The sequence below is a fragment of the Oncorhynchus nerka genome, linkage group LG12 (genome assembly GCF_034236695.1).
Source record: "Oncorhynchus nerka isolate Pitt River linkage group LG12, Oner_Uvic_2.0, whole genome shotgun sequence".
Lineage (NCBI taxonomy): Eukaryota > Metazoa > Chordata > Actinopteri > Salmoniformes > Salmonidae > Oncorhynchus > Oncorhynchus nerka.
Genome location: NC_088407.1, coordinates 21,341,473 through 21,357,935, shown reverse-complemented (window position 1 = coordinate 21,357,935; position 16,463 = coordinate 21,341,473). Strand labels below are relative to the sequence as shown.

The 16,463-nt window shown below is 47.6% G+C and overlaps 1 pseudogene; it reads right to left on the bottom strand.

Moving 5' to 3' along the window:
- Positions 1-9,092: 9,092 nt before the first annotated feature.
- Positions 9,093-10,337, bottom strand: LOC115115140 (myeloid-associated differentiation marker homolog; annotated as a pseudogene).
- Between the last annotated feature and the right edge of the window lie 6,126 nt (positions 10,338-16,463).

Below are 16,463 nucleotides of genomic sequence, written 5' to 3'. Positions count from 1 at the left end.
CTGGGTCTGAACCCCGCCCTGTGTAATTGAGTCCTGGACTTCCTGGCGTGCCGCCCCTAGGTGAAGGTGGGAAACAACACCACCACTTCACTGATCCTCAACACTGGGGCCACAAAAGGGTGTGTACTCAGCCCCCTCCTCTACTCCCTGTTCACCCATGACTGTGTGGCCAAGCAAGCCTCCAACTCAATCATCAAGTTTGCAGACAACACAACAGTAGTAGGCTTGATTACCAACAACAACAGGAGGAGGTGAGGGCTCTGGGAGTATGATGCCAGGAAAACAACCTCAACAAAATAAAGGAGATGATCGGAAACAGCAGAGGGAGCATCCCCCCATCCACATGACAGCATTTTTTATTTTTATTTTTTATTTAACTAGGCAAGTAAGAACAAATTCCTATTTTCAATGACAGCCTAGGAACAGTGGGTTAACTGCCTGTTCAGGGGCAGAACGACAGATCTGTACCTTATCAGCTCGGGGGTTGAACTTGCAACCTTCCGGTTACTAGTTCAACGCTCTAACCACTAGGCTATCCTGTCGCCCCAGAGAAGGTAGAAAGTTAAGTCCCTTGACGTACACATCACTGACAAGCTGAAACAGACATTGTGGTGAAGAAGGCGCAATAGCGCCTCTTCAACCTCAAGAGGCTGAAGAAATGTGGCTTGTCACTTAAAACCCTCACAAACTTTTACAGATGCACAATTGAGAGCATCCTGTTGGGCTTTACACCACTTGGTACGGCAACTGCTCCGCCCACAACCGCATGGCTCTCCAGAAGGTGGTGCGGTCTGCACAACCCATCACCGGGGGCAAACTACCTGCCCTCCAGGACACCTACAGCACCCGATGTCACAGGAAGGCCAAAAAGATCATCAAGGACAACAACCACTCGAGCCACTGCCTGTTCACCCCGCTATCATCCAGAAGGTGAGGTCAGTACAGGTGCATCAAAGCTGGGACCGAGAGACTGAAAAACAGCTTCTATCTCAAGGCCATCAGACTGTTAAATAGCCACCACTAGCACAGAGAGGCTGCTGCCTATATACACAGACTTGAAATCATTGGCCACTTTAATAAATGGAACACTAGTCACTTTAATTACGTCACTTTAATAATGTTTACATATCTTGCCTTACTCATCTCATATGTATATACTGTATTCTATACTATTCTACTGTATCTTAGTCTATGCCGCTCTGACATTGCTCGTCCATATATTTATATATTCTTAATTCCATTCCTTACTTAGATTTGTGTGTATTGTGTATATGTTGTTAAATTGTTATATATTTCCTGTTAGATATTATTGCACTGTTGGAACTAGAAGCTCAAGCATTTCACTACACTCGCAATAACATCTGCTAAACACATGTATGTGACCAATAAAATTTGATTTGAGCTCTTTTATTGTTTTGGCAAGCAATTCTAATCAACAGAGTATGGAATACAAGCCTTAACACACTCCTTCTGTAATCATTTAAAAGAGTAAAATATATGGTCCCCCCCAAAAATATGGTCCCCAATCAGAGACAATGATAAACTGCTGGTTGCCCCTTTAATGAAAATGAGTTCATGAACAATAACTACATGAATCAACAAAACTACATGTCACAATTCCCCCAAAAACTATAAACAAGAAGATTTTTCAAAATTTTACCTTTATTTTACTAGGCAAGTCAGTTAAGAATAAATTCTTATTTTCAATGACGGCCTAGGAACAGTGGGTTAACTGCCTGTTCAGGGGCAGAACGACAGATTTGTACCTTGTCAGGTCAGGGATTCGAACTTGCAACCTTTCAGTTACCAACGCTCTAACCACTAGGCTACCCTGCCGCCCCAAGATACTCACTGTCCATCCTTGTCGAACAAGTGCAATATTTTTCCGTATAAGCAAACTTGACTATTGCTTTGATCCAAAAGAGTAAAGGAACATAGGAACTTTCTGAGCAACTTCTCTGTCTTTCTGTTATATTGTATCTAGTTTAAGTAAAGAGAAATTGTCCCACTTTGTTAACTAAATGGATCTTCCTAGATTCTCTGTAGAGTATCTCTATGGTGAGTCTCCTCCTGTACACTTCTCATTTGTAGCAGGCTAAATACAACATTTTGAATTGCAGGATCAAACTTTAATGGGACTTTTCGGCATCATCACATAATTGTATCTACTTCCCCAGATTCATATGAACTTGTGGATATCTTTTTTTAATGTATCTGCGTCAAATATGAAGGAAGTTAATAGGTCGTTTCGCGAGCCAATACTAACTAGTGTTAACGCTATGACTGGAAGTCTACAGGAACAGCTAGCATGCTAGCAATTCCAGTCATTGCACTAACGCTACTTAGCAAAACAAGTTCATCTGACTCTGGGGAAGTAGATAAAGGGTGTCCCGGAGGGCGAGGCGCAGGGCGATCCGGGTGGAGGCGGTGGAAATCCCTCAAGAGGGAAGGGTCTAAAATGTCCCTCCCGGTACCCAGCACCTCTCCTCCGGACCGTACCTCTCCCAGTCCACGAGGTACTGCAGGCCCCTCACCCGGCGTCTCGAGTCCAAAATAGCTCGTAGTGTGTACGCCGGGGACCCCTCGATGTCCAGAGGGGGCGGAGGGACCTCCGGTACCTCACCTTCTTGTAGGGGACCAGCTACCACCGGCCTGAGGAGAGACACATGAAACGAGGGGTTGATGCAATAGTAAGAGGGAAGTTGCAATCTATAACACACCTCGTTTATCCTCCTCAGGACTTTAAATGGCCCCACACACTGCGGCCCCAGCTTCTGGCAGGGCAGGCGGAGGGGTAGGTTTCGGGTCGAGAGCCAGACCCTGTCCCCTGGTGCGAACACAGGGGCCTCACTGCGGTGGCGGTCAGCGCTCTTCTTCTGCCATTCACTGGCCTGCTTGAGAGTCCTGGACTGCCCGCCAGGTCTCTCTAGAGCGCTGTACCCACTACTCCACCGCAGGAGCTTCGGTCTGACTCTGATGCCACGGAGCCAGGACCGGCTGGTAGCCCAGTACGCATTTGAATGGCGACATGTTCGTGGATGAGTGAGGGAGTGAGTTCTGGGCCAACTCTGCCCACGGGACGTACCTCGCCCATTCTCCTGGCCGGTCCTGGCAATACGACCTCAGAAACCTACCCACTTCCTGGTTCACTCTCTCCACCTGCCCATTACTCTCAGGGTGATAACCAGAGGTAAGGCTGACCGAGACCCCCAGACGCTCCATAAACGCCCTCCAAACCCGGGACGTGAACTGGGGACCTCGATCAGATACGATGTCCTCCGGAACCCCGTAGTGCCGGAAGACGTGGGTAAATAGAGCCTCCGCAGTCTGTAGGGCCGTAGGGAGACCAGGCAATGGGAGGAGACGGCAGGACTTAGAGAACCGATCCACAACGACCAGAATGGTAGTGTTCCCCTGAGATGGGGGAAGATCAGTAAAAAAATCTACCGATAGATGAGACCAGGGCCGTTGTGGAACCGGGAGGGGTTGTAACCTCCCTCTAGGCAGGTGCTTAGGAGCCTTACTCTGAGCGCATACCGACCAGGAGGAGACATAGAGCCTCACGTCCTTAGCTAAGGTGGGCCACCAGTATTTCCCCCTAAGACGCCGCACTGTCCTCGCAATCCCCGGATGACCCGAAGAAGGTAGTGTGTGAGCCCACCGAATCAATTGATCACGGACACCAACGGTACCTAAGACTGGTCAGACACTATGAAGGCGCAGGTTCTACCCTCAACGCCCGCTCGATGTCTGCGTCCACCTCCCATACCACCGGGGCCACCAGCCAAGAGGCTGGAAGGATGGGAGTAGGATCGATGGACCAGTCCTTGGTGTCATAGAGACGGGACAGCGCGTCGGCCTTAGTGTTAAGGGAACCTGGTCTGTAAGAGATCGTAAATCTAAAGCGTGTAAAGAACATGGCCCACCTAGCCTGACGCGGATTCAGTCTCCTCGCCACCCGGATATGCTCCAGATTGCGGTGGTCAGTCCAGATGAGGAAAGGATGTTTAGCCCCCTCAAGCCAGTGTCTCCACACTTTCAGGGCTTTTACCATAGCTAGTAACTCCCGGCCCCCCACATCATAGTTCCGCTCCGCAGGACCCAGCTTCTTAGAAAAGAAAGCGCAGGGAAAGAAAGCGCAGCTTCGGTGGCGTGCCCGAGCGCTGTGACAGCACGGCTCCAACCCCAACCTCGGACGCATCCACCTCCACTATGAATGCTAACGAAGGGTCCGGATGCGCCCAACACAGCCACTGGAGCTTCAGTAAACAGCGCCTTCAACTGGTTGAAGGCTCCATCTGCCTCTTTGGCCGACCACCGTAGACGCACCCCCCCACCCCCGCTACTTGGCCAAAACCCCGGTAGTAATTGGCAAACCCTAAAAACCGCTATACCTCCTTTACCGTGGTTGGAGTCGGCCAATTACGCACAGCGTTAACGTGGTCACACTCCATCACTACCCCCGAGGTGGAAATGCGATAACCCAGGAAGGAAACGACTTGTTTGGAGAACACACATTTCTCAGCCTTGACATATAAGTCATGCTCCAGCAGTCGCCCAAGAACCTTGCGTACCAGGGAGACATGCGCGGCGCGTGTGGCAGTATAGATCAAGATGTCATCAATATATACCACCACACCCTGCCCGTGCAAGTCCCTGAGAATCTCATCTACAAAGGATTGGAAGACTCATAAGGCATGACGAGGTACTCATAGTGGCCTGATGTGGTACTAAGCGCTGTTTTCCACTCGACTCCTCCCCGAATACGCACCAGATTATACGTGCTCCTGAGGTCCAGCTTTGTGAGAAAAAAACGCACTTGAGAGGTAGCGGATAACTAAATCCCACTGTGATCGAATTTAGACCTCGATAATCAATGCACGGACACAATCCTCCCTCCTTTTTCCTCACAAAAAAGAAACTCGAGGAGACGGGTTGTCTCAGAGATTCTGTGACATATGTCTCCATAACCAATGTCTCCTCCTGTGACAATGGGTACACGTGACTCCTGGGAAGTGCAGCGTTTTCCTGGATGTTTATCATGCAATCCCACCGTCGATGGGGTGGTAATTTGGTCGCCTTCTTTTTACTAAAAGCGATAGCCAAATCGGCATATTCTGGGGGAATGCGCACAGTGGAGACCTGGTCTGGACTCTCCACTGACGTGGCACTGATGGAAACTCCTATACACCTACCTGAACACTCCTCTGACCACCCCTGAAGAGCCCACTGTCTCCAGGAAATGAGGGGATTGTGAATAGGGAACCCCCAACACCACTGGAAACCCAGGTGAATCAATAAGGTAGAAACTGATCTGCTCCCTAGACCACTCCTCTCCCATCGCTCCATCCTCTCCATCATCTGGTCCATAGCTGAACCGATCCGATGGTGGACAGCTGTATGATGATGGACACACTCCTCCATTGATGGTAGAGGGGTGGTTGCTGCTTCTGCTGACTCCATTGTATGGTGCGGGCTTCTGTAACGGCTTCTAGGAGTAGTGGGTGGAGGAGTCAGGCACAGAGAGCAGGTTAGTTCAGAACGTGGATCTTTATTCCACAGACAGTGAAAACGGACATGCCAAACACAATGGCGCATAAAAGACCCAGTCCAAAACAGACAGGACTAAACTGTCCGGAAAAATAGAATCCACAAATAATCCAACACCATGAACAGAAAACAAGCCCGCACAAAAGCCGGCTGGCCTAGTGCCCTTAAATAGCCCACAAACAAAACTAAACTCAAAACAGGTGTAACCAATCAGATCAAACTAACAGAAACAAAAAAGGGAATCGATGGCAGCTAGTAGGCCGGCGACGACGACCGCTGAGCACCGCCCGAACAGGAAGAGGCACCATCTTCGGTGGGATTCGTGACAAATGTGTTGAATTTACACTTTTCAAATTTTTGCCCTTTTAACACTGATACTTTCCAACACCAGTGGTATATTTATTTACCTTTATTTCGACAGGGAAGTCATATTGAGAATAAAGTCTCTTTTACAAATGAGCCCTGCACAATATAAAAACAAGCACATCAATAGGCAAAACTGAGCAAGAAGGGCCTTGGTCAGGGAGGTGACCAAGAACCAAATTGTCACTGACAGAGCTCCAAAGTTCCTCTGTGTAGTTGGGAGAACCTTCCAGAAGGACAACCATCTCTGCAGCACTCTACCAATCCGGCCTTTATTGTAGAGTGGCCAGACAGAAGCCACTCATCAGTAAAAGGCATGTGACAGCCTGCTTGGAGTTTACCAAGAGGCACCTAAAGGATTCTCAGACCATGAGAAACAAGACTCTCTGGTCTGATGAAACCAAGATTGAACTCTTTGGCCTGAATGCTAAGTGTCACGTCTGGAGGAAACCTAGCGCCATCCCTAAGGTGAAGCATGGTGATGGCAGCATCATGCTGTGGGGATGTTTTTCAGTGGCAGAGACTGGGAGTCTAGTCACGATCAAGGGAAAGATAAAAGGAATAAAGTACAGAGAGATTCTTGATGAAAACATGCTCCAGAGCACTCTGTACCTGGGGAAATGTTCACCTTCCAACAGGACAATGACCGTTGTCACGAACCGGCTCAAAGCCCATAACAAAAGGGAGACAACGTGGAGGTAAGGAGTAACAAAATATATATTTATTAAATAAAGCAACTAAGGAAAATATACAATGGTGTGTGTAATCAGTAATCAGTAGTGTAAGTGAGTGTTTTGCATGCATGAATGTGATAATGCAGGGTGTTGAAAGGTGCTAAAGCAAACAACCAAAAACCACCAAGAAACACAACAAAAACTATCAAAGTGTCTGCATGAAGAGAGACTCCCCTATGAATGGGGAAGTGGTGTATTTATCCTGGGAGACACCGGGCCCAGGTGTTTCCCATGTAGCTGACGACCCTCCCAACTCCGCCCACCGGCATCCTAATAAGGAAACAAGAACAAAGAGAGAACCACGGCAGACAGAGTGGGAGGGTCGTCACACCGTAAACACACAGCCAAGACAACGCAGGAGTGGCGTCGGGACAACTCTCTGAATGTCCTTGAGTGGCCTAGCCAGAGCCCGGGCTTGACACCCGATCTAACATCTCTGGAGAGATCTGGAAACGCTCCACGTCCAACCTGAGGATCTGCAGAGAAGAATGGGAGAAACCCCCCAAATACAGGCGTGCCAAGCTTGTAGCATCACACCAAAGAAGCTCGAGGTTGTAATCACTGCCAAAGGTTCTTCAACAAAGTATTCAGTAAAGGGTCTGAATACTTACAGTTGAAGTCGGAAGTTACACTTAGGTTGGAGTCATTAAAACTAGTTTTTCAACCACTCCACAAACTTCTTGTTAACAAACTATAGTTTTGGAAAGTCGGTTAGGACATCTACTTTGTGCATGACACAAGTAATTCTTCCAACAATTGTTTACAGAGAGATTATTTCACTTATAACTCAATGTATCACAATTCCAGTGGGTCAGACGTTTACATACACTAAATTGACTGTGCCGTTAAACAGCTTGGAAAATCCAGAAAATGATGGCTTTAAAAGCTAATTGACAGAATTTGAGTCAATTGGAGGTGTACCTGTGGATGTATTTCAAGACCTACCTTCAAAGTCACTGCCTCTTTGCTTGACATCATGGGAAAATCAAAAGAAATCAGCCAACACTTCAGAAAAAAATTGTAGACCTCCACAAGTCTGGTTCATCCTTGGGAACAATTTCCAAATGGCTGAAGGTACCATGTTGATCTGTACAATCAATAGTACGCAAGTATAAACACCATGGGACCACGCAGCCGTCATACCGCTCAGGAAGGAGACACTTCTGTCTCCTAGGGATTAATGTACTTTGGTGCGAAAAGTGCAAATCAATCCCAGAACAACAGCAAAGGACCTTGTGAAGATGCTGGAGGAAACAGGTACAAAAGTATCTATATCAACAGTAAAACGAGTCCTATATTGACATAACCTGATAGGCCGCTCAGCAAGGAAGAAGCCACTGCTCCAAAACCGCCATAAAAAAGCCAGACACGGTTTGCAACTGCACGTGGGGACAAAGATCGTATGTTTTTGGAGAAATGTTCTCTGGTCTGATGAAACAAAAGTAGAGCTGTTTGGCCATAATGACCATTGTTATGTTTGGAGGAAAAAGGGGGAGGCTTGCAACCCGAAGAACACCATCCCAAACGTGAAGCAAGGTGGGTGGCAGCATCATGTTGTGGGGGTGCTTTGCTGTAGGAAGGACTGGTGCACTTCACAAAATAGATGGCATTATGAGGAAAGGAAAATTATGTGGATATATTGAAGCAACATCTCAAGACATCAGTTAAAACTTGGTCGCAAATGGGTCTTCCAAATGGACAATAAACCCAAGCTTACTTCCAAAGTTGTTCCAATATGGCTTAAGGACAGCAAAGTCAAGGTATTGGAGTGACCATCATAAAGCCCTGACCTCAATCCTATAGAAAATGTGTTGGCAGAACTGAAAAAGCGTGTGCGAGCCTGAAGGCCTACAAACCTGACTCAGTTACACCAGCTCTGTCAGGAGTAATGGGTTAAAGTCCCCCCACAACTTATTGTGGGAAGCACAATTAAAAAAAAAAAAATTGTTTTTGCTGTTTTTGCTTTGTCATTTTGGGGTATTGTGTGTAGATTGATGGAGGGGGGGACAATATAATACATTTTAGAATAAGGCTGTAATGTATCAAAATGTGGAAAAATCAAGGGGTCTGAATACTTTCCATATGCACTATATATCACAGTGGCAAGACATACGAACTAACAGGCTGTAGAGAAAGCAACGCAACAATCACAACACATAGGTTGTAATAAGGCTTTTCTTCAGGTTTGACTTCCCCAGTGATTTTTACCCACAGACCGCTACTGATGAAACCAAGAGCAGGCGTCAGGGCCCAGGCCGATTTGAGGACAACTTGTTCAATAAAATAGCATGATCAACAATCAAATCAAATCAATATATATACATATATATATACATAGCACATTTCAGACATGAATGCAACACAATGCGCATCACAGGAAAAAAGAAAACAACATTTTAAATATTTATAACACATGAAATATTATGAAAATGCACTCTAAGGAAAAGCAAAGCTAAAAAGGTGTGGTTAAAAATCTCTTGTAAATATGTCCACAGTTTCGGCCCCTTCAGGTTCTCAGGCAGGCTATTCCAGAGGTAGGGGTTATAGTAACTAAAGGCTGCCTCTCCATGCCTCTTGGTACTAGGCTTTGGGATAGTTAAAAGGCCAGTGGCAGAGGACCTGAGGGACCTATTGGGTACATCATTTAAAAGTATGTTTGATATATATTGGGGTGCATAACCATGGATTGATTTGAAAACCAATAGAATCATCTTAAAATGTCTTCTAAAACTCACAGGCAGCCAGTGCAGAGACTTTAAAGCCGGTGTAATGGGGACGGTTGGAACGCTTGTCAAACTGGAACACGGAACAGATGATGGTGGCGGTCAGGTAAATGACAACAGCCAGGAGACCGTAGGCTGACAGGAAGCGTGTAAAGGGGAATGGGAGGCAGCCAATACACTCCCCAACACACAGCACCACCACACCCACAGACAGGATGAACCAGATACAGTAGACTGCCATGCACCACTGGAGAGCTGTGTGTTGATCGTACGACACCAGATCGCTGACCAGCATGAGTATGATGCAGGCCATGAAGGTCTTTCACATCTTGAGCAGGCTTGGAGCCGTGGCCATGCAGCCCGCCACCTCACCCTGCAGCGCCAGTGTCAGGGTCACCTCCCACAGGTAGGCCATGTGACCAGGCAGGAGGTGACTTTGGAGAAGATGCGTTAATTTCAGGCCTCCCTGTGGTTCTGCTGGCCCTTGAGGAAGTAGACGGGGAAGATGATGGAGGCAGAGAGTCCAGAGCAGGGTGGCGTAGCAGGCCATGGTGATAGGGAAGTTATTCCAGGAGACGGGGCCTCGGGCCTGGAAGCCAAAGTGCTCCATCAGCAGCACCAGCAGGGTTCTAGTGAAGCTGAAAGCCCAGCAGAACACACACCAGTCTCCCACCCCAGAGAGGGAGGCCCCATGGGCCGACACACTGAAGATGACGCAGGAGATCAACAGGGCAGCCACACGCACCCACAGCAGCTGGGAGATGAGCAACACTATCAACGGCATGGTAGGAGGTGTTATACAGGGGAGTGGGGAATATGTACTGTAATACAATATTAATACAGTAGGAATACAGTAGAAGTTCACTTGCTCAGAATCTTTAGTTGTGTCTGAGGAGGGGATCAGTGTTATCCTGTCCTTATCCAGTGTTCTGCAAGAACATAAGAAACAAAGAGAGATTTAGGGCCAGGTGATTCACAGAGCATCCAGAACTGTGAAACAGAAACTATTAACATGACTTTCGGTTTTACATTTCTATACATGAGAGCAGTTCTTGGAAATGGTTCCCAGCCAGTTCTTTTCTGTCTGCACCTGAGGACATACTCTCCTAGTTTGGTACACACATTCCATCAACATGACTCTCGGTAAATTGTTATATTCCTGAGAGCAGTGTCGTCATATTCACTAGGACGACACTAAAGCAAAAGGGTTGAAACTGAGAGGGTCTACCTCAGTTGGCCCAAACAGAAACAAACACTTGTTTTCCATTGCAAGGTGTAAAACATTTTGCTACGGTGTAAAATCTTTTGCTACGGTGTATAACCTTTTGCTACGGTGTGGCAGGGTAGCCTAGTGGTTAGAGCTTTGGACTAGTAACCAGAAGGTACAAGTCTGACAAGGTACAAGTCTGTCATTCTGCCCCTGAACAGGCAGTTAACCCACTGTTCCTAGGCAGTCATTGAAAATAAGAATTTGTTCTTAACTGACTTGCCTAGTTAAATAAAGGTAAAATAAAAAATAAATAACCTTTTGCTACGGTGTAAAACCTTTTGCTACGGTGTAAAACCTTTTGCTACGGTGTATAACCTTTTGCTACAGTGTAAAACCTTTTGCTACGGTGTAAAACCTTTTGCTACGGTGTAAAACCTTTTGCTACAGTGTAAAACCTTTTGCTATGGTGTAAAACCTTTTGCTACGGTGTATAACCTTTTGCTACGGTGTATAACCTTTTGCTACAGTGTAAAACCTTTTGCTACGGTGTAAAACCTTTTGCTACGGTGTATAACCTTTTGCTACGGTGTAAAACCTTTTGCTACGGTGTATAACCTTTTGCTACGGTGTAAAACATTTTGCTACAGTGTAAAACCTTTTGCTACGGTGTAAAACCTTTCTACGGTGTATAACCTTTTGCTACGGTGTAAAACCTTTTGCTACGGTGTAAAACCTTTTGCTACGGTGTATAACCTTTTGCTACGGTGTAAAACCTTTTGCTATGGTGCAATACATGTTTGCTATGTTAAGCATTAATGAATACAACCCGGCTTATTTTGGTTGTTAGGCCTGTTAATTGATTACCACATCGCCCTCCTAGTCACATGTTCTACTCCAGTACATTTATTCTCACACTAATGATGATATGACAGTCAGAGAGAGAAAACTCTTCTAGCTGTGACTTGTACTAGGCTAGTCAGTATACACAGAGATAGAAAGCCCTGGGGTGAATGTCAATTTTAGTTCCTTGATTCCTCCCATCCTCCCTCCTAGTCTCCTCCTTAAAGCACATTGGTGCAGAAGATCGGAGGTTCCTCCCCTATCTCTTCTTCTGCATTGCGTTTTGAGAAGGAGGCAAGGAGAAAGGACGAGAGGAATCAAGGAAATACAATTTATTCAGATGCACTCCTTGAAGTCAGGCTGAAAGGATAAGCCATGTCCTCCTTGATGCCAACTCCCTCTATTGGCATTGGTGTTTACTGTCAGTTTCACAACTCACCACTCGTTTGTCTCAGCTTCATCCCTTTTCATTGGGCCAAAGCTAAGATCCTCCTAGGACTTTGAGTAGCTGGCTTCTTCTGAAATTACACCAGACAGATGACACAGAGACTAAGATCAGATTTGTTTCCTCTGATAGTGGATTTCAAACACCACAGATTTCCAAAGATTTAATTTTAAAAAAGCTGAGTGTGTGTGTATGCATCAAATCAAATCACATTTTATTAGTTGCATGAGCCAAATACAACAGGTGTAGACCTTACAGTGTAATACTTCCTGATGAGCCCCTAACCAACAGAAAAAAAAATACAGTTAAGAACAAGAGAAAAGAAACAAGTAATTAAAGAGCAGCAGTAAAAAACGACAATATATACAGGGGGTTGCCGATACAGAGTCAATGTGCAGGGGCACTGGTTAGTTGAGGTAGTATGTACATGTAGGTAGAGTTAATTAAAGTGACTGTGCTTAGATGACAACAGAGTGGCAGTGGCGTGGAGATGGGAGGGGGTGGCAATGCAAATAGTCTGGGTACCCATTTGACTGGATGTTCAGGAGTCTTATGGCTTGGGGGTAGAAGCTGTTTAGAAGCCTCTTGGACCTAGACTTGATGCTCCGGTACCGCTTGCTGTGTGGTAGCAGAGAGAACAGTCTATGACTAGGTTGGCTGGAGCCTTTGACAATTTTTAGGCCCTTCCTCTGACATCGCCTGGTATAGAGGTCCTGGATTGCAGGAAGCTTGGCCCCAGTGATGTACTGGGCCATTTGCATTACCCTCTATAGTGTCTCGCGGTCGGAGGCCGAGCAGTTGCCATACCAGGCAGTGGTCCAGGTGGGAAAGGGCAGGGTGGAGTGCAATAGAGACTGTATCATCTTTGGATCTGTTGGGGCGGTATGCAAATTGGAGTGGGTCTAAGGTTTCTGGGATGACAGTGATGTGAGCCATGACCAGCCTTTCAAAACACTTCATGGCTACAGACGTGAGTCATTTAGCAAGGTTATCTTAGTGTTCTTGGGCACAGGCACTATGGTGGTCTGCTTAAAACATGTTGGTATTACAGACTCGGACAGGGAGAGGTTGAAAATGTCAGTGAAGACACTTGCTAGTTGGTCAGCGCATGCTCGCGGTACACATCCTGGTAATCGGTCTGGCCCTGCGGCCTTGTAAATGTTGACAGCTGGTGGTCTCATGCATGTTTCAATGTTATTTGCCTCGAAGCGAGCATAGAAGTAGTTTAGCTCGTCCGGTAGGCTCATGTAACTGAGCAGCTCTCGGCTATGCATCCCTTTGTAGTCTGTAATGGTTTGCAGGCCCTGCCACCGCCGACGAGCGTCAGAGCTGGTATAGTACGACTCGATCTTAGTCCTGTATTGACGCTTGCCTGTTTGATGGTTCGTCGGAGGACATAGCGGGATTTCTTATTAGCTTCCGGGTTAGAGTCCCGCTCCATGAAAGAGGCAGCTCTAGCCTTTAGCTCAGTGCTGATGCTGCATGTAAATCATGGTTTCTGGTTGGGGTATGTACCTACGGTCACTTTTTTTTTTTTTTTTTTTTTTTTTACCTTTATTTTACTAGGCAAGTCAGTTAAGAACAAATTCTTATTTTCAATGACGGCCTAGGAACAGTGGGTTAACTGCCTGTTCAGGGGCAGAACGACAGATTTGTACCTTGTCAGCTCGGGGATTCGAACTTGCAACCTTTCGGTTACTAGTCCAACACTCTAACCACTAGGCTACCCTGCCGCCCCAATGGACGATGTCATCGATGCACTTATTGATGAAGCCAATGACAGATGTGGTGTGCTCCTCAATGCCATTGGAGGAATCCCGGAACATATTCCAGTCTGTGCTAGCAAAACAGTCCTGTAGCTTAGCATCTGCTTCATCTGACTACTTTTTTATTGATCTAGTCACTGGTGCTTCCTGCTTTAATTTTTGCTTGTAAGCAGGAATAGTATGATGAAATTATGGTCAGATTAGCCAAATGTGGGGTGAGGGAGCGCTTTGTATGCATCTCTGTGTGTGGAGTAAAGGTGGTCCAGAGTTCTTTCCCTCTGGTTGCACATTTAACATGCTGATAGGAATTAGGTAAAACTGATTTAAATTTCCCTGCTTTAAAGTCCCTGGCTACTAGGAGCGCCACCTCTGGGTGAGCGTTTTCTTGTTTGCATATGGTGGAATACAGCTCATTCAATGCTATCTTAGTGCCAGACTCTGACTGTGGTGGTATGTAAACAGCTACAAAGAATACAGATGAAAACTCTCTCAGTAGGTAATGTGGTCTACAGCTTATCATGAGAAACTCTACCTCAGGCGAGCAATAGCTCGAGACTTCCTTAGATATTGTGCACCAGCTGTTGTTTACAAAAATGTATAGCTGTTCCTTTCAAGCTGACGTACAGGACAACACCCAACGCCCAACGGGACCACACCCACTACCCACATGTCCAGCGAGCAGTTGTATAAATTGCTAGCACGTTTCGAAAAGAAAACCTATATTTCTATTCACTATATAGTAAAACTGGATTACTATATGAAGTTTTGTGTTTTTGTCACGCTCTGGTCGAAGTATTTTGTGTTTATCTTCATGTATTGGGTCAGGCCAGGGTGTGGCATGGGTTTTTGTATGTGGTGTGTATATATTGGGATTGTAGCTAGTGGGGTGATCTAGCAAAGTCTATGGCTGTCTGGAGTGGTTCTCAATCAGAGGCAGGTGTTTATCGTTGTCTCTGATTGGGAACCATATTTAGGCAGCCATATTCTTTGAGTTTGTCGTGGGTGATTGTCCTTAGTGTCCTTGTTCCTGTCTATGTGTTAGTGTACACAAGTATAGGCTGTTTCGGTTTTCGTTACGTTTATTGTTTTTTGTAGTGTTTGTATTTAGATTCGTGTTACGTTTGTTTATTAAAACATGGATCGCAATCTACGCGCTGCATTTTGGTCCGACTCTCCTTCACACCAAGAGAACCGTTACAGAATCACCCACCACAAACGGACCAAGCAGCGTGTCAACAGGCAGGAGCCACAGGAGAGGCAACAGAGGCAGCAGCAGCAGGAGCAGCAGCAGCTGCAGTGGGAGAGGCTGCACTACCTGGAGAAATGGACATGGGAGGACGAACTGGACGGTAAAGGACCCTGGGCTCAGCCTGGAGAATATCGCCGCCCCAAGGAAGAACTGGAGGCGGGGAAAGCTGAGAGGCGCAGGTATGAGGAGGCAGCACGGCGTAGCGGATGGAAGAAAAATTTCTTGGGGGGAGGCTCACAGGGAGTAGGGCTACGCTAGGTAGGAGACCTACGCTAACTTCCTGTGGATACCGGGGGGCTAGAGAGACCGGGCAGGCACCGTGTTATGCAGTGGTGAGCACGGTGTCCCCAGTGCGGGTGCATAGCCCGGTGCGGTATATTCCAGCTCCGCGCATCGGCCGGGCTAGATTGAGCGTCGAGCCAAATGCCATGAAGCCGGCTCTACGCATCTGGTCCCCAGTGCGTCTCCTTGGGCCGGCTTACATGGCACCAGCCTTGTGCTCGGTGTCTCCGGTTCGCCTGCATAGCCCAGTGCGGGCTATTCCACCTCGCCGCACTGGCAGGGCGACCAAGAGTATTCAACCAGGTAAGGTTGGGCAGGCTCGGTGCTCAAGAGCTCCAGTGCGCCTGCACGGTCCGGTCTATCCAGTACCACCTCCACACCCCAGCCCTCCGGTAGCAGCTCCCCGCACCAGGCTTCCTGTGCGTGTCCTCGGTTCAGTACCACCAGTGCCAGCACCACGCATCAGGCCTACAGTGCACCTCGCCTCTCCTGCGCTGTCGGAGTCTCCCGCCTCTCCAGCGCTGTCAGAGCCTTTCTCCTCTCCTGTGCTGCCGGAGTCTCCCGTCTGTTCAGCGCAGCCAGAGCTGCCAGCCTGCATGGAGCAGCCAGAGCTGCCAGCCTGCATGGAGCAGCCAGAGCTGCCAGCCTGCATGGAGCAGCCAGAGCTGCCAGTCTGCATGGAGCAGCCAGAGCTGCCAGTCTGCATGGAGCAGCCAGAGATGTCAGTCTGCATGGAGCAGCCAGAGATGTCAGTCTGCATGGAGCAGCCAGAGATGTCAGTCTGCATGGAGCAGCCAGAGATGTCAGTCTGCATGGAGCAGCCAGAGATGTCAGTCTGCATGAAGCAGCCAGAGCTGTCAGTCTGCATGAAGCAGCCAGAGCTGCCAGTCTGCATGGAGCAGCCAGAGATGTCAGTCTGCATGGAGCAGCCAGAGATGTCAGTCTGCATGGAGCAGCCAGAGATGTCAGTCTGCATGGAGCAGCCAGAGATGTCAGTCTGCATGGAGCAGCCAGAGATGTCAGTCTGCATGAAGCAGCCAGAGATGTCAGTCTGCATGAAGCAGCCAGAGCTGTCAGTCTGCATGAAGCAGCCAGAGATGTCAGTCTGCATGAAGCAGCCAGAGATGCCAGTCTGCAAGGAGCTGCCAGTCTGCAAGGAGCTGCCAGTCTGCACGCGGAGCCGCCAGAGCTGCTAGTCTGTAAGAAGCCGCCAGAGCTGTCAGCCTACATGGAGCAGCCAGAGCCGCCAGTCAGTGTGGAGCAGCCAGAGCCGCCAGTCAGCATGGAGCAGCCAGATCTTT